Source organism: Rhea pennata, chromosome 1, assembly GCF_028389875.1.
Source record: "Rhea pennata isolate bPtePen1 chromosome 1, bPtePen1.pri, whole genome shotgun sequence".
Lineage (NCBI taxonomy): Eukaryota > Metazoa > Chordata > Aves > Rheiformes > Rheidae > Rhea > Rhea pennata.
The window spans coordinates 154,660,985-154,680,418 of record NC_084663.1 but is presented as its reverse complement, the minus strand read 5'-3'; positions in this window follow the sequence as shown (position 1 = coordinate 154,680,418).

Sequence of the window (19,434 nt, the reverse complement as noted above, 5' to 3'; positions counted from 1 at the left end):
GTGAGTGGTGTCCCCCAGTGGTCCAGATTTGTCCAACTTATTCATCAATGATGACCTGGAATGCCTCCTCAGCAAGTTTGCTGATGATTCGGAACTGGGAGGAGTGGCTGATACACCAGAAGGCTGTGCTGCCATTCGGAGAGACCTCGACAGGTATATATGGGCATATACGGGCAGAAAGGAACCTCATGAAGTTCAGCAAAGGCAAGAGCAGGGTCCTGCACCTAGGGATGAATAACCCTGTGCATCATTATACAGGCTAGGAGCTGGTCTGCTGAAAAGCAACCGTGCAGAGAAAGACCTGAGAGTGCTGGTGAGCAAGTTAACCATGAGTCAGAAATGTGCCCTTGTGGTCAAGAAAGCCAATGGTTTCCTGGGGTGCATTAGGAAGACTGTCATCAGCAGGCCGAGGAGGCAATCCTCCACCTTGGTTAGGCCACATCTGAAGTACTGTGTCCAGTTGTGGGCTCCCCAGTGCAAGAGAGGCATGGAGCTACTGCAGAGAGTCCAGCAGAGGACTATGAAGATGATTAGAGGACTGGAGCATCTCTCCTGTGAGAAAAGGCTGTAAGAGCTGGACATGTTTAGCCTGGAGAAGAAAAGACTGAGAGGGGATCTTATCAATGTCTACAGATACCTTAAGGGGATGATGTCAAGAGGATGGGGCCAGACTTTTCCGTGGTACCAAGTGACAGGACAAGAGGCAACAGGCACAAACTAAACCACAGGAAGCTCCGCCTGACCGTGAGGGGGAATTTCTTCCCTGTGAGAGTGACGGAGCACTGGCACAGGTTGCCCAGAGAGGTTGTGGAGTCCCCTGCTCCAGAAATACTCAAAACCCACCTGAATGTGATACTGTCTAACATGCTGTAGGTGCCCCTACTTGAGTAGGGGGGTTGAACTAGGTGATCTCTTGAGGTCCCTTCCAGCCTCAGCCATTCTGTGATTCTGTGATTCATGCAGTATTATGGACAGGAACCAGGGAATGAACTGAGCTAAATTATCTGACAATATAGACATAGCCTCACTTCAGTACTCTTTTATGTGTGTATATATACATACATACACATACATATATACATATATATATAGCTCAGGGCCATAAGTTTTAGTGTTTGAAAAACAGATATTCTCAATGCTTATCAAGGTGACATTCCAGTTGAAAGTCCTATAGTCTTTTCTGGGTTAAATTTTGTGGAGGTTATCCAAAAAAGAAATGTTGCCTACATGTCTTCATGTTTATCTCTTCAACTGTGAAGGGTCAGAGTACTCAAGATTACTTTGAGAGCAATATTGTCTCAATTGTTCTCAAGCACAATGGCCGCAGAAAGTCTGTGGAGGAAAAATGCCTTTGATATCAAATAGTTTTAAGACTGAAGTAACTATATCAACTTTTCTGGAGTTAGTTTAAGGCTTCATACTAGTCCAAGAACCTTCTGAATTAAGCTCCATGACTCTTGGATCAGGGGTGTTTTATCTAAAAGAAGAGCCTAATCCTAGTTTATTATCAACTGCTGTTAACTGAGCAGATTCTAGGCCAGAAACTGTAAAAAGCACTTAGTTCAACTGTACAATTTCTTAGATAGAATTGTTTATTATTTTCATATTCCTTTAAAAAAAAAAAGGGAAAATAAAAAATCATGTTTTCTGTTTAAACGGGAAAGATTAAAGGCTAACAGGAGTTTGGCAGACTTCTACATCTATCTACACATTGCTTAGACGTAGCAACACTGCATTATAATTCTGGTGCAAATTACCACAAGACAAAGCAGCTGAGTTGTGGTACAACTACTCTTCTGTATAGTTAAAGGATTTCACCGAAGCAAATTTAGGGTGGGGAGATCAAACCTATCTGGAATGTCTTCATGTAAAACACAGCCAAAGAGCAGCTCTGTGCTGAAATATGGCCTTGTTAAAATGACATTGTGGAATTGCATAGTAATTACCAGTCCAAAGTTTCATACCTATTTTGCTCAGTTTATCAATAAAACAATCTTTCTGTCTTCTGATCTTCCAAATGAAAACTGGGATAGAAGAATCATATCTTGATGTTTTTATCTTCCTACATGATGGCTCAAAGTTCATATAGTGAAAATTTTGATTAAACTTGTGCAGTAGAACCTTTATTTGTCATAGAAGTTACCTCCTATAACACCAAATGTACCAAAAATTAGGTCTGCTGAGTAAAATGGTACTGTTCTAATGCTTTAATTCAAAGCAGAGCTAGCATTAAAGGATTTTGAACTATAAGTTTTTTAACTTTCATGTGCAAGTATAAGATTCCAGACATTGGAAATATGAAAGCTTGTTTATTCTACATTCTTCATCTGCTCTCTCATATTACTAAATTATTTTTGCAATAGATATTGTAACTATAGCAACATTCTTTAATGGATAAATAGCACATTAGCAACTGGACTGAGATGGCTTTTGCAGAAATAAGCTCAAGGAGAGTAGTTTGTCAATTTACCTTTTCCTTACATAAATATATATGTACGTGTTACAGTAGAAGACTCCAGGACTTGAAGTCATTATGTACCATTTTATGTCCATAATAAGTACATTTTATTTGTTTTCAGTGTTCACAGCCATATTTCCATTACATTATTAAATAGCATATGCTGCACGGTAGGTGAGAAAGGAGAAAAATCAGCTTTATTTATTGAATATTCATTTACAAAATATTTTTGTCCTATATTTTGTCCTATATGAAAGTCACTTTTTTATCGGCTTAAATAAATATGCAGCAGTTTTGCATGCACATTTTTATTAGTTGCTTAAAATCACAGATAACAAGTGTTAAAATATTTACTCTCTGCAGATTATGCAAACTAAGTGGTTGCTCTTGTTTCCATTGAAGTTAATGGGAGTTTTGCCACTGACACCAGTGGGAACAGAATTTGGCCTTTAGGAACTCAAAAATATTATCAAAGTAAATATGTATTCTTCTTTTTCAAATAAAACTATGATTAAGCTACAATAGTTTCTGTGCTGATAGCAGTCTTCACAGGAAATCAGACCAGAAATTTTTCAAGTGGTTGATGTTAACTTTACCTGAAGGCATCTAGCTTCTAACAATCAGTGGTGTAGTAGTAAATTAAAACACAGAGAACCCATCCCTGATGTTCAAAGATGAACAGTGAAAAGTGCATAAATACTGTGTTGCCAAAACTTTTTTTTAAAAAAAGAGGCTTAATTTGCCCTTAGCTCCACCACCACTGAGAATGGCATGCCAGATACTGAATCTAACCCACACTTTGTCATTTTTCAAAGGAAGCATTTCCAGTTGTTACGTGGAAAACCACACCAGTGGACTTCTGTTGTTATAATGTTGTAAGTAGTAAAATCTTTATTTCAGCTAAAGGGAGATGATCTGGTTATAGTGAAAAGCAGTCTTCATGTATACTGTATCCCACACTTGTCAGTGTGTTTTATGATCACCAAGCCTCCATGGAAGATGGATGAGGTTTACCTGAAAGTGCCCAAGTTTAGTCAGTCTTGACATGATAAATTGGCTTTCAGATTCTTTTTCTGACATGCTACATGCAACATGAGTAAATATTAGCCAGTTGCTGTCACTATAAGCAGTGGTACAAAACTGCTAATTAGGAAATACAATGCTAACTCACTCAGTTCAGGGGGAAGGAGAGAAGCGGCTACTTGAGAAGCTACACCAGGCAAGAAGTGAGAAGGGGCATGAGGTTGTGCTGAGTCAGTATATTTCCACAGCAAATTGAAGCAGTCATTTTTCTTTTTCTCTTAAGGAGATTCTGAGTCACAAAGAACTTACTCATCTATTTCATCTATTGTGTATCATATTGCTTGGAGGAGGATGAAAAGAAAAGAGGAAGATGAAAAGTAATTTGGAAGAGAGGAACAATATCAAAATATTTCCTCCCTAGCCTTAACATCTAACCCATCGCTTTGTACTACTCTAATCACATTAATTTCTTGAAGACATTAAGGAAGAAGAAAATGTTCTTGTGTGGAAATAGTTACTGGGAGTAGAGGTGGTAGGAGGTTGGCATAGCAATCCTATGGCTCAAACTCCTTTTAAATCTCGAGTTGAGTTACCCATCCATCAATCTTCCAGGGAGGGACTGGAATTTGAATATCCAGACTGGCAGTTGTGAAGAAGGGAAAAATCTGTTCTTTGTGTCTGTGGATGTTCAAAGGAAAAACTGTAAAATTAAAAGTCAAAACTCATGTATGTGATATTCGTCATCACTTGATATAGCTGATATTTGCACTATATTATTCTTTGACAAGATTTCTAGTCTAGCTAGCATGGGTAACTGAACTGGCATAATATATTTTTTCCAGTTTCTTAAGAATTCAACTTAGTATCACATAATATTCTAAATAAATATTAGTGCTTCATAAATTATGCATATATGACATGGATTAAAAAAACAGCTGAGAGATCACACCAACATAAGGAGAAAATATGAATGAGCAGAATTGCTTTTCTTTTGCTGGTCACTTTTCAGCCTGCTTTATCTTCTAAGACTTCTATGAATGTCTTGAAATCAAACATTAAAATAGTACTGATAAAGCTTGCAAATGATATAAAGATTGACTAAATACTACAAGAGGTTACAGGTACAGAACAACTTGGATTGCTTGATGAGGTGGACATAGACAAATAGTGTGAAGATGAGGACGGAGAGGAGAGGAGAGCAGAGCAGAGGAGAGAGGAGAGCAGAGCAGAGGAGAGCAGAGGAGAGGAGAGGAGAGGAGAGTTCATTAAACCGTGGGAAAACTATTCACTTTTCATAGGCTCACAAGATAATCCAGGCAGGAAAGGACCTCCACAGGTCTCTCAACAAACCTCAAAGCAAGGTCAGCCATGAGATCAGACCATGTTGCTCAGGGCTTTGACTAGTCAGTCTTGAAAGCTTCTGCGGACAGAGACTGCACAACCTCCCTGAACAAAATATCCTTCTGCCTGACTGTTCTCATGGTGATAAAGTGTCTTCTCATATCCAGCCTGAATCTCTCTTGTTCAATTTATGCCCTTTGACTCTCATCCTCCTGCAGTGCACCACTGTGAAGAACATAGCTCCAACTTCTCCGACCCCACCTCGTAGGCCCTGGCAGGCAGCTGTCTCTTCTCCATGCTGAACAAGCCCCACTCCCTCAGCCTCTCCTCACAAGACACCATCCTAGTGGCTGACCTTGGTCTAGTTTGTCAATTTTTCTCTTGTACTTGAGGGTAGAGGACAAACCTGGATGCAGTAGTCTAGTTGTGGTCTAATAAGTGCCAGGTAAATCAGAATAGTCACTTCCCTTGATCTACTATCTGTGTTCCCATTAATTATATCCCAGATGCTGAGACATGTTGCTGGTTCGCTGGCCCCCAGGTCTTTCTGGCAGAGCTGCTCCCAGCCAGTGGTCCCCAGCATGTGTCACTGCAAGGGGCTCTTCCTTCTGAGGTACAGGACTTGGCAGTTCTCCTTGGTGAATTTCACAAGGTTCCTGTCAGTCCATCACTCCAGCCTTCAGGTAGAGGTTTAGGTTCCTCTAGACAATAACTCTACCCTTAAATATATTGATTGATCCTCTCAATTTCATGCCATCTACAAACTCCATGAAAGTCCCTCTGCCACCCGCTCAAGGTCATTGATATTAAATGGCACAGGTCCCAGGATGGATGCCTGCAGTACTCAGCTCTTTACAAGTCTCCAGGCAGAGTATAACCCATTAACCACCACCCTTTGTGCTTGACCATCACTTCTAGGGGGTTTCCTAACAGCATGGTGATCTCAGCACAGGATCAGACAAGCTGCAGAGCCATCCTAAGCGAAGGGGTATCGTCATGCAGCCAGGGGTGTTAGAGCGAGCAACCCAGGGCCAGTGAGTGGGCAGTCCTGATGGCTTCACTGTGTCAGCCACAGCCCTTATGCAGCATAACACTATCTTATGCTAAGAGATTTTGCTTGTGAGCATTAGGCCCATGCTAATACTGTCAGTCTGACTAGTTTTGTTTTCAGAAAGTTTTTCCGTTTTACATCCTCACTGAGGACGATGGAGGACCAGCCTTAGCTGTGGTAAATACTGAGATAGTTAAATCACTTGCAGCAACTCACTCCACTTTCTACAAATAAACCATAAGCAGAAGGGGAAGCAGCATCTGAAATGTAATACAGGGCCCAATCCAGAGAGTTTCCAAGCATCCAAGGAAGCGAATGGTACTTTAAGCTATCAGTCACAAAAAATGAAGTGCTTAGATTTACCTTATATAAAAATGTGTATATAAGTTTCTATATATGTGTACATATATGCATCTATTATGAATGTGTATGAATGTATATGTATTTAGTGTATAGATAATGTAATAGGGTGATTTTCTTAGGTTGATTTGTTTTGCCTTGCATCTTGGTATTCTCCTTTCTGCAGTGTTTGTATTGTGATTATATATGTGAGGCAATAATGTTTAGTGAGTCTTTAAGACCATAAAAAGGGAAAGCTTTTAAAGGATAAGAAACCCATCATAAGTATGTTTTAAACTATCATTGATCACAGGAAATTTACATTAACTAAAAGTGAAAATACTGTGTTTTATCAAATGTAGTAGGAAAAAATAAAGGAGGGGACACGGCTGGGATGTCTGCATGACAGGAGAATCATGAACAGCAGTGTGTGAGGGGATAGGAGGAGACAAGTGAATGATAACTGTTTTCTAGTCTGGGATATCACTAAAATAATCCAAACTAGAATTAAGGAGACACTGCTTACATGTGTAATTTTTCATGATGATAAAAAAAAATCTTTCCTTGCTGAAAAATATGGTCCAGTTTTTCAGGGGACATAATATTAGGGCATACACTAAATGTTCCAATTCTCCTTCAGCACACAGATATATACATTGATTATTCCTGCTGGTTTTACTACCAGTGATGTGCATAAAACCCGATACATCACCTTGAGATGTTACCGTGAAAAATGTTTTTATTACTGGCACATTGGAGAATATTCACTGAATTCTTTTCCATCATCTCTCTTTGGTGTTGCCTTTGTTTTAGGAATTTTTGAATCTTTTAACATAAATTCTTTGGTCAGAGAAGCATGTGATCTTTATTAAAAAAGTGTAGGCAAACACTAAAAAAAAGGCCTGAAAAAGGAGAAAGGCCCTCAGAGATATAGTCAATCAGGGAACTTTGCATATGCTCAGTGAATTTATTCCCACATTTATTTAACAAATGAATCTGAATATTCTCTAAAGCAAAATAATAAACAACACTATTTTTTCACTTTTACAAAATAACTTGGGAAAAGACTGATTTGCCACCTTGCCTTTTTTACTCATGATTCATTCTGAATTATTAAATCCTGCCTTACACAATTCTAGTGGTTCTTTTTTCCTTTCTTCCTTCCTTTCTTCCTTGTCTCTTTCTCTCTCTTTCTCTTTCTTCATTACTTCCTTCCTTCCCTCCCTCCATTCCTTCCTTTCTCTCTCTCTCTTTCTTTCTGTCTTCCCTGTCTCTCTTTTTCTCTTTCTCTCTCTTTCTCTTTTTCTTTGTTTCTCTTTTTCTATTTTTCGCTCTCTCTCCTCCTTCAGGACTGGCAAGAAAAGCCAATCTGTACTGTGTTAATTGCCACGCGGGCACTGCAGTTGTTTCCTTGTTTTTGCTCCCTATCCTTACCATAGCTTTAAACTCTCGGCAGCCTAGTGCTACATGAATAGCTTGGCCTATGGGGACCTTTCTGTCTGGGACAGTACCATTCTGTCCAGACAGGGAGAGACTGGGGTTTTTTGTTCTCTAGAAAAAAAAGAAAAGAAAAAAAGAAAGACCTTGCCGCAGCCCTTCACTTAGGATTCTTCCTCAAGAATTCTAATTCCAGCTGCATACACCAAAAGGGCTTGTGGCTGCGATTATGCTAAGGGTAAATCATCGTGTTCACACACCAGTTCTGTAGGGATATATATGGGATATATATATTTATATGTATGTATATATGTATGTATTTTTTATTTTTATATATTGTAGGTTTTTTTTTTTTTTGTAAATCATAATCTAATACAGCAATTGCAGAGGGAGATTAGAATTAGTAAATGCTTTGTTTAAAAATAACTGCTGATTGGAGAATTACCTTTGAGAAATTATGAACAGCACAGCTGTCAGTAACACTAATTATTCGTATATTGAATGCATGCATTTGTGTTGTACCTATATAGAAGGATGTTTTGTTTATCCACTGTTCCCTTTCTCAAGGAACATTCTCCTATGCAGTTTTAATGCTATATTGTGACCATCTTCATGAGAACAATTTTATTTTATAGGAAAGAAGCTTGTTTATTAAAAATAAATGTAAAGGTATGTCCCCTAATATCTGGAAAGCAGGACCTAAGGATGGATTAGAACTTTGTGGTTTGCCTGATGAAAAGTTAACACTGAATATGCCCTAAAACCTCTGCTTTGTTCCACTTTATCCTAGCTTGGAGTCTTCATAATTATTATTTCTTAAGCCCTTACACTCTCTTCCATCTATATAAAATGCACTCCAAGAATTTCATCATGTGGATGTTTTGCTTAATCAGAACATTAAAGTTGCAATTTTTTGTAACTAAAGAAGATTATTTCCTTGAATTAAAATCTTTCATCTCCATAATTATCATACATATATCCTTGACATACTGCATGGTCTTCATTTGCCTATAGTCAAATCTCCATAAAACTAAAAATAAAATCCTGTGCTAAGCACTTCTGCTGACTGCATTTTACAGATTAACACTCAAAGAGCAGATAATTCTTGTGTTGCTATTTATTAAACTGCAAAAGATCACTGCACACTGAAGAGTCCGCTGGTATGTAAGTATATACACTGTAATAGAAGTAATAGGTTTAGTAAGGCGATGCAACCACACATGTCTGATAGAAAAAGGTGACCGAGAAACCCAGTTACCTTACTATAAACTAAGAGCATAGTCAGGAAGGCAAATGCATTTCTTGTTCTCATGTGCACAGTATTTTAAATCTTGTTAAACTAGGCTGGACATTCTTGGAGAAGGATGTGGTTATAGTCTATTTATTTCCCTTGCCCTCCCTCTGCCCCATTACCACCTGCTCTGTGGTCTGTAGTCCTAGGGGAGAGGGGCTAGGGGCTGCTGCAGTCCATCTCCCTCCATCCTCTGGGTCAAAGCTGCACCCAGTTCTGTATTAGGGCCATTCCAGGGGCACTTCTGCCTCTTTAGACAGCCCCAAATGCCCTCTGTTCCCCAAAACTTTTTATTAGAGCTAAGACTACACTTGCAAGCTGCCACAGGGCACAGGTTTCCAAAATACCAGCTCAGTTTACCTGATGGGTGAACTAGAACTGGGGGTCAGTGAGGGTTAAATGTATAAAAATATTGGAGAGTTTTGGGCTTAAGTGACATACCAGAGGTCACAAAGGAAGTCTGTGGTGGAACAAGGATTGGCACATAGGTCTTTCTTTTTTCTAGACCCTCACGCTCCCTTTGCAGAACAAGCCCAGGTCCTCTTATTTCACATTGGAGCTGGCTATGGCAAATTCCAGATGCCTGATTTTGTTTTGTGCTCCTGGCACTAGAGAACTTCCTCCTTCCTTTTATCACTTCAACGGGAGGTCTTTCAACTGGCCTTGTAGCTAGTCCTTTTTCTGACATTTTGTGCCCTATCCTCTGCTTGACGAAGAAAACAGCACAAAGCTACTAATTCAAAAAGACCCCATAGATCTTTACAAGCAGGTGCAAAGGAAGTTGCAGTCTTGAGGAAATGGTCTGGACACTGGTTTCTACCAGCTCAGAAAAAAATTGCACTGATGATGATGATCATAACAATAACAGCAATAATAATAACAAGAATAACTTCTGTTTTTCTAAAAAACAATATTTATAAATTTACTGTCTCTAATCATTTTTCTTGTGCTATTCATCGTTACAGTAACATTACATTTTAATGGTACAAATATAAAGCTTGTTTTCAGTGATAGCCAGATAGTGCCATAAATGTCATGGTCAGCGTTGAGGAACTTTTTTTTTTTCCCCCAGGATGCAAAATACCTGAATCATACATTTCCCATGAAAGCTGCTAGAAATTCTAAACCAGGAAAATTTGGACTGCTGTTCTAATTATGTAATGAATATCTGTCCTAGATCTAATAACTGGAAGTTTTGTTCAGTATCTAGCAAATTTATTTTTCATCTACCCTTTAATAGGAAAAGGTGAATAATTGTGATCTGTCAGAACAGTGATAGTTCAAAGAAATTCTGGGTCAACATTTATTTTGGACTCTACATACCTTGTTGCAATTTTGGTGTGAATAATAGATTTTAAGAACTCAATTTACACAAGCTAGAAATGGATATTTTAGTACAAGCTTTTTTGTAAACTAGCTCTGAGCCGTGAATTCTCACACAGAACTGCAGTGCAGACCCTGTAACTATTTTGCAGTTGTAAGTCCCATCTCCTGGAGTATAGGTATTCATGAGTGTAAACTTCGCTGTCAACTGCAGTACCTTTCTGCAATGACTGCTGAAAGTAACCAGTTATATAATAGGTTACTGACTAGTCCTGTTACATTCTGCAAAGTATTTTTTGATGACCATGGGCCAGCTTCAGTAATCTGCAGACATTGTTTCCCCATCATAATGTGCTCACCTAGTCCTGCCACATGGCAGTCTCAAGATTGTAAATCTTGAATTTTATTTGCCTACCATTTAGCAACATGCCCCCATCTAGTGGAGTCACAACAGACAAATAAAAATGCCTGTTGTAGACCTGTTTCTAGCAGAACTTATCAACTATTTAACAACGAATTATGAGATATTTAATAGCTCAAGCAGCATTCCAATCATGTACTCATAAAGGAAAAGCCACCTTTATATTTATTACTGTGCAACAAACTCCTAAACCCAGACATTTCAACTGGAAGTGTTAGAATACTTGCAATAAATAATGGTGAAAAATAGCAGATTGTAACCACACAGAGAGAATATACCCCTACTACACTGTAATTTCATTAAGGTGTTACTATCACCTGTGTTACTGTAACTTACTTTCTAGAAATTAGAGCCTAATCAGTACAGCTATAACATTTTTATTTTTTTGATCAATAAAATACTGAGCTGGTATGGGGAATGATCATTCTTGCTTTTTATTTTGATACAAGGAAAGAACTTAATAACAGCACTTAAATTTTTCCTGTGGGAAGCAAAATGTTGAAGCTAAAGAAGCTGTGGACATGATGGACTACTTTAAGACCAGAGCAGTTGTCTATTTTTAATTAAAGGAAGAAATCTCTCTTTTCCCCTCCCCCAGGAAAATTTGCATATTAAAAAGCTACAGAAATTAGGTTTATATTTGTTCTTTATGGCTCTGACGTGGGGGAGAGGGCAGTTATTGTTCAGCATTGACATCAGCCTTAAGACTGCAGACTGCAGGCCTTTACAAAAGAATTAGACTTTCGTGTTGCATAATGAGATTCATTATAATTGACATGCATAATTCCAATCATGTTCTGTGTTGATTCAGCCTTTTGTTGCCAAGACAGCCTGTTATTATATACTGAACTAACCTTACTCACATAAAACAGTTAAAACAAAACATCTTCAAAGGTTGTTGGTTTGGGGTTTTCTTTTTCTGAGATGAATGCAAGGTACCCCTTCTCTCCCCACTCCCATTTCCCCTGCAGCATTTTTCTCAGTGAGGCCAGAAAATCCGAAGTGTGGTGCAGAATATTCTTTCCTGAGTGTGAAAAACTATTTTCAAGAGATGATCCCACAGGACAGTTTCATGAATACTCTCTCAGCTTTGGAAGAGAGGAAACAACACTATAATAAATATATAAATTAATAAAAGCAGGAATAGGTCTCCAGTATTCCCAGAGTTGAGAAACATAGCAATTAGTAAAGACTATCAAGGCTGTTAATGTTTATAAAGTGCCAATCAAGGTCACTCAGGGGTACTTATTCACTAAAACATGGCAAATTCAGAAGACTTGACCTTTTCAGCTGCTCAATATTTTCCTCTTTTTGGAGGAGAAATAATGAAAAAAAAATGCTACAATAACATGAATTTTTGCTCCTAATGTTTTGGAAATTATCTTAGTGGTTTTGTACTAGTTCCTCTTGGACATTTTTCTCACCAGTAGAATTGGCAACAGTTGATACTAGATTTGCAAAGGGAACTGAGATGCCTCAATATATAGACAGTTAAATCCCATATTACAGTACCCACCAGACATTCAGAAAAGCCTCATTCAACTGATCCCTAAAGCCCATGGAGATGGCATTGATCTGACGAGAGACATCTATGATGGAGACATCAACGTCTGAGCTGGTCACTATCAGCATCCTTCATAGTTAGTAAAGATAGGTATTTCTGGAGAGCAATTTATCTCATTTTAAAACAGACATATAAAATAGATGAATCACATTCCCAAAATGCCCTTTATCTCCATAGACTTTCAGAGATGTCTAAGATGACTTCCTGTAGATGTTGATGTCCGTACAAGGGCACATTTTTGTGTCTGGTATTCTTTCAAGGCCACGTTCATCCTGGCAAGGTCATGGGAACATATGAACAACCAGGAGCATTCAGATATAGTCAAACATCCAAGCAACCTAATTTTTCCTACTATTTGACAGGATGCACAAATTAGATGTTCCCTAACTTCTTCCATGTGCAGACAAGCCCCACATATACTGGCTGCTCTGGTTATAATGGAGCATACAGCTTGGAACTGCTGTTCATCTCAGAAGCAGGAATGGCTGTGTAAATAACTATCACTGTGCCTGTCACTTAGGAGACTCTAAGGATGGAAAATTAGGCTGGAAGCAGGTTTCTATGCCAGCACTTATTTTTCCTGCAAAACAGGTGAAGTAAATAATTTCCTTTTGTTGAACTATGAATGAAAATTGGGTTTGAAGGAAAATACCTACGTCACACAGCTGAATCAATAGGCAGGTCTAAAGAGGAATACCAGAAAGGTTCAGTGAGACCTGTACTGACTGGTACTGAGAAACAAAAATGTAACTTCCAGTAAGGCAATCTCTCTGACTGCCAAATAGGCAAATTAATCAACCCTCCTTGCCATGACCATACTACCAACAAATAACATCTTCATCTGAGGGAATGGCTGCAAGGAGGCAGGTCAGGAAGAGGGACTTTCAGCTCAAAGCCCAAGTTAGGCTAAGGCCTGAAGAAAAGGAAGGCATGAGCAAGCTAGTCCTTGCTAGGGGCAAGTCTTCATAAACCTCTTGGAGGCAGAAGGTGGTACTTGCTAAAGGTTAGTTCAGCTGAACTAGGGAAAACTGCCTCTTGCACAGCCCTACCACTTATTTATTTATTTATTTATTTATTTATTTATTGATAGTTACTGAAAGAAAAATCTTTTAGGTGTTTCCTAGGGATGAAGGAGAGGGTCTAAGGGCTTGTATAAAAGTTCTGGTTGAGAAGAATGTCATTGCTCCTCACACAGAATGCTCTGAATGTCCAGCTTATCCAGAGAAATTGGGGAGAAATTCAAACCTAAAGTCTGAAAAAAAATAAAGTCTGAAGATGGGGTGATGAACAAGACTGTAAAAAAAAGTCAGCTCTTGCCGGCCAATCACGAAGGTACAGTTCACCTTCTTCTGAGGCTTTATTTTAAAAGGAGTTATGTGCAGAATGTTATGTCTCTCTGCAGTGGCTTTGCTTCTGCTCCAGAATCTCAGCTTTCATGAGAGATATTCCTCTCTGGGCTCTATCTGCAGGAGGCCATGCCATGGGTTGAAAACTTTTACAGGCACTTTATTCAAGGTTGGGAGATGTATAATTCCTCTTTCAATGATGAATTTCAATGCCTGTGAAATCACATTACAGCTTTCTTTTGGTCAAGACACTGACTGAACAGGACCAAGACCAACAGACAGGATTTACAAGACCCATGTCCTTCTGGAGAAGCAGTGAAGAGACGGTGTCTAAAGATGATACTGATATGAGGTAACTGCATCCTGTTCGTGAGCTAGAATTTACTACAGATTCAGACATTTAAGCATAGTTAAGTACCCATTTTGGTTAGTGGAGATCTAGAGCTTGATTTAATTGCTCTTTGTAATTCATAAGGTATTTAAGACATCCACTTGGTATGATAAGGACCTACTGCATGGTCTTCTGAAGTGGCAATTGGATGCTAGGGGAAATACACTGAGGCATCTCAGATGGCCCTAGATGCTAATGTTTAGACAAATGACTACCACTCCAGATGGTCATCAACTGTAGTGAGAAATTGACTATGTAGTGGACATCTACATAATCTATACTGTAGGATCCTGTTTGCAGGGCTCTGAAGAGAGGCTGAAATCACACTGAGGGCATCTCTCTTCAAACTGTATGTTTTTAATAGGACTTGTAGAAACACATCTGGCTTTGAGATTTCATCCCTGTGCCAAATCTGATTGAAATCAGCTGATGGATTCTAAAGTTATTGCTGTGTGACTAGGGCATTTCTAAGGTACTATAGCAACTCCAAACAGAAAGCAGACAGTTATCACTTGGTTTTCAATCATTCAGTGAAGTCCAAGATATTTTCCCCTTTCTTGACTATGGCAGCAGACTGCTCAAGAAGTCCAGGAACCATGCAAACTAGTGATTATCTCTATCTGAGTAATACCACAGATGCAAATTACTTTCTCAAGGACATAGATACTGCCATCACAAAGATGTCTACAAGCCTGGAAGAAATAAGTAGAAGAATAAATAATAACTGCTGGTTCATAGTCAGCATGCAGAAAAGGAAAAATATTTTCATGGGCTTTACAATATATTGACAATACAACAGTATTACCCAGTGATGACTAGGGCCATCTGTGGAACCTCGGGAATACTGAAGATTATGTATGTCAGGTAAACAAGAAATTCCTTCTGCTAGCTATGTCTGACAGAATATTTCACGGGGAGAGAAAACAGGACAATTTTCCAGGTAGTCACTTTTCTTCACAAACAACACCGCTCATTTCTGAATCAGGCTATCATTTAAGGTCTGTGAGAATTCTTCATTTAAACTTCCTTGTATATGCATGTGAAACTGAGACAATCAAATACAATTTCTTACTGACATTTACTTCAAAAAAAGATTAAACTTTTTTTCCAAAAAGATCTACAAATTAATTAAAAGATGTTCTACAAATTAATTAAAAGATGTTATGTGTAAGAAACATTAAGTGAGATAAAGTAATGAGGCAAATTCACCTTCGGTAAACCAGCGGCACCTCAGAGACACCTGACATTTGCAATATGAAGTGCTATGTACAGAAAATCCTTATGCGTTTGAGACTTTGTAGCAAAAGAAATCAGACCAAGCCAAAGTATAGTCTTGTTTAAAACATGGCCATTAGGTAAGTCACTATCGTTAGTCAAGTTTGGTAAGGCTCAAGAAATCTACTTGGAAAACAAATGGGAAAGGAAAGGAAATTAAAAAAGAATATCTGCACACTTTTTACTACAGCTAGATCAGACACTCTGTCACCCTAGGGTGAATGATATTTCCTACCTTCTATGAGTAACTGTTTATAAAACCATTATCTTTGCCAACTAATATTACGTAGAGTCTGTATTAGGAAACAGCTGCAGGTATTTACATCTGTATTTCTATCTGTTAGATTAACGAGTCAAGATTTCAGGCATTTTTGTTGAGCTGGTATTTTTCAGTTTGCTCTGAATAAAAGAATTTTAAACCTCCATGTTCAGCTTGTCATCACAAGTCCATCCATGTGTTTATAATTTTTTTTACTTTAATAAAAATCTTGAAATTCACAGTTTGCTTCCTGATTCTAATTAAATCTTCTCAAAAGCTAGGGAAGAGGTTGAACTAATGTGCAAACCTGCTAGCAGATTAATAGTAGAAAAGTGTGAAGAAATGCCTTGACTGATGAAAGTCTTCTTCTGCTCAGTATGATACATATCTGTGCACATGTGTGTGAGTAGCATGCTCTATTGACTATGTTTTCTCCTTTGCTTCCAAAGCTACTCCTATCAATCAATGGTAGTTCTCCAGAGACAGTCTAAGTTAGATTCATTAGCTGAATTATACATATAATCATGCATATGCAATAAAGCTTTTCAAATCATTCTCAAAACCTTACATTCCCAAAATACCACTGCTGTTTTATGCCATGCAGCCCCCTGTTATGATAGTATAAATGGTATGAGGCACTGAAATAAGCAACAGAGTCTTTTACACAGTGAAATACTGGAACAAGTCTATATTATCCTATTTGATTTAGAGTAAATATCAGTGCTTTCCACATGAACAGCTTACATTAATAAACCACTCCTGTACCACATTTTTATTTGAGAACTTCTTTAAAACAGTCTGGTAATGGAAGAAAATCTTCCAACATAAGAAAAGTACAGCTCTATTGGCTTTACGACTTCTTTGTACTGTCAGTAGGGTACAATTCAGTATCTGGCTGTCACTGAACAAACATCTCAGTTCTGCAAGGTAATGAATGCCCTTAAAAAGGGGCTAATGGAGATTGAAGGCCACTTAGAGCCTTGTAGCTTTTGTCTTCATTTAAATGTGAGCCATTTATGAAAATGTAGTTTAAGAGTCTAGCAAAATGCATCTGACAGACAAGGAGTTTCCTGCAAGAGGTAGTGTGTATTACTCTGAATCTTAAAACCAAAAATGTCTGTCTATATTCACATAAAACCATATATATACAAAAAAGTATTATACATTCCTTTCCTGCTGGACAAATGGGTTTTAAGGTCTTAAGATTGTCCTTTCCCTAATGACTCTCTAAAATATGAACAGCATTCATTGCTGCTTGATGATAATAGTGACCTTATAATAGTTTCCATGGAAAGAATTCTGAGATCATAAACAGTGACAAAGTGAGTTTGTTAGTTACCAAACATACACATTCCAAAGGTACATGACATTTAATTCTAATCTATTTTTAGAAATCGGAGGAAAATGAAGACAAATTAGCTTTTTCCAGCAGAAGCAGTCACACTGTATTTCCAAACACAATTGCAGAGAACTTATAATTGACTATTATTAGAAATCAAGTCATTTCTGTCACAGACTTTCAGCTCTTCTCCAGAACGGAGTGTTTAAAAGGCAGCATTTATGACGGACTCAGTGAACTGGGTGTCTGAGTCAGATGACCTGAATTCCTCTAAGCCCCTGTGTCTAATATTTTATATTAGCTGGCACTAGACTGGGACTCATTCAACACCTTACTTAGGCCTTCTGAACTCCACTCCATACTGTGGTGCTTTGTGTCCTCATGTGGCAACAGAGACCAGAAAGCAAAATGCTGTGTTTGGGACATTCATCTTGGACATAAATGTATACTCACCATGTAGTACAGGGTATTTGTCCCCTATATATCTTCCCCACCTAGTGCCCATCTGCTCTGCTCCAAAAAGAGCTCCACCTGAAGCAGAAGAATGGCTTTGCTTTAAAATGAAACCTTAGAGCTAATAAGAAGACTTTTTTTTCCGTGCACCTGTTCTTATAGGTAATGGGAACATATAGAATTGTGATTCTCCCTTTTCCCTTCACAGGGGGGGGGTTCTCCAGCTATGTACCAGAGAAATCATCGCATCCCTCAAGATCAGTAGCATCTTATAAAGGATGACCAATGAGCTGATCCAGTGCTTTGCTCTAGAACACAAAACAAATACCTTTTGTACCCAAACAGACAGATCTCTTTTTTGTCATATTCTTTCTTTACATCCATGGACAAATCTCTCTAACTTGGTCATTTGTGTGCTTAGAAGTTTTGCCAGCTTAGCTGTATTGGTTGGAAGGAAAAAAAGCTAATCCTTTAGTGGTGTGATCATAGTGTTAATAACCCTTATACAGAAGAAATTACACCAGCAAAAAATCCTTTATCAAAGACAGATTATTCCATTGAGAGAGAACCGCTAAGGCTACCTCTGCAGAAGAATACTTTTGCCTCTTGGAACAACATCATCTGAGAGAAGAGAGAAGGAAGTAATGGTGAGAGGAGTTCCGTCACACAAGCCTCAGGAAGTACTGACAAACCCACTGAGTCTCACCTGCCAGGCGGGTGGTAACTATTTTCAGCCTGATAGGATATTGTAAGGCTAAAGAAAGAAGAGAGGAACATTTTAGATTAAGACATTCATACGCTACAGGGAAAAGGGCCATAGAAATATCTAGAGATAGCACAAAATATTATGGCAAGGAATGGTAAATGGCTCAAGGCTGAAAGCAGGTTTTATGGAGACAAACTGCATCAGGTGTGTACGTGTTTTAATAATTCTATGTAATCTGTAGCCTGTAATATGTAATCTGTACATACACAAAAACACTGACAATCAGCAAAAACAGCACTGACTTGGAAATACAAAGAATAAGTTTGACGAGGAACTGATATTTCCAGTTAATTCTAAAATTATATACAGTTTTTATGTTATAACAGCATGGGATCTAGAATGGCTAAGTAAATTTAGAGTAGGGGTACAGAAAGGTTTGAATCCAAGTTGGAGACCTTCTCTGCCACTTGCGGTGTGGGATAAGGAAACTCTTCCCATGTCTCCCCAGTGGTATACTGGAATATCATGGACATTTCCCCTTGTACACTGAGGAAATCTCACCTGTGCTATTGAATCTAGATGCTGCTGTTTTCAGGCTTATATCCTGCTTCAGACAATGTTTAGCAGTAGAGACTTCAAAGGGAAGACCTAACACTCCATTCATGGAAAGACAGGGATAAAGCACTTTCTCCTGGATTTTACTGGGTAGAGAGAGGCTGGCTTGTGTACATTAGTGTTTTGGTTTAGTCCTGTTTGTGTAAGGGACAAGGCAGACCGATTTCTTTGTGTTTCAGAGGGTATTTAGCTCACATAGTGATAGCTATTGTAGTGTGACCTAATATGCTTTACAGTAATATGACAGCCTATAATTGAAGAATGCTTTGTTGCATTAATAAACATATTATATTTAATTTCCAGAATAACACTGTAAATCAGCGATTTAACTGCTGGATTTTTCCACGGGCTGAGATTATTTCTCATTTGTAGATGCTTCTTTTACTACAATGCTGTGCTTTAAACCTTCAAATGAGTGTAAAGTGCACAACAGAAGGGCTCATAAAAGGAAGGAAAGTTGGTTTTTGAAGCAGCAGAAGCCTTGTAATGCTTGGCTTTTTGCTTGTTTTATAAATAGTGCAGTGAACCCTGATGCTCACTCTTCTCTGAAATGTCTATAATTAAAGGGTGATGGGCCAGATCGTGAATGCCTTATTCAAAGTGTGACTGCTCGTGGTACAAAGTACTCTCCAAAGTGAGTAAGTGCATCATAATTTGGGCTGCTGTTGTCAGAGTTTAGTAATAGACTGCTATATATAAATAGGTCCTTGGAAAGTACCAAAGTGTTCAAGCCATTGTAATTGCACTAATACAGCTGACACTAATCAATGGAGAATATTCTGGTGTTTTCTGGTAAATTCTG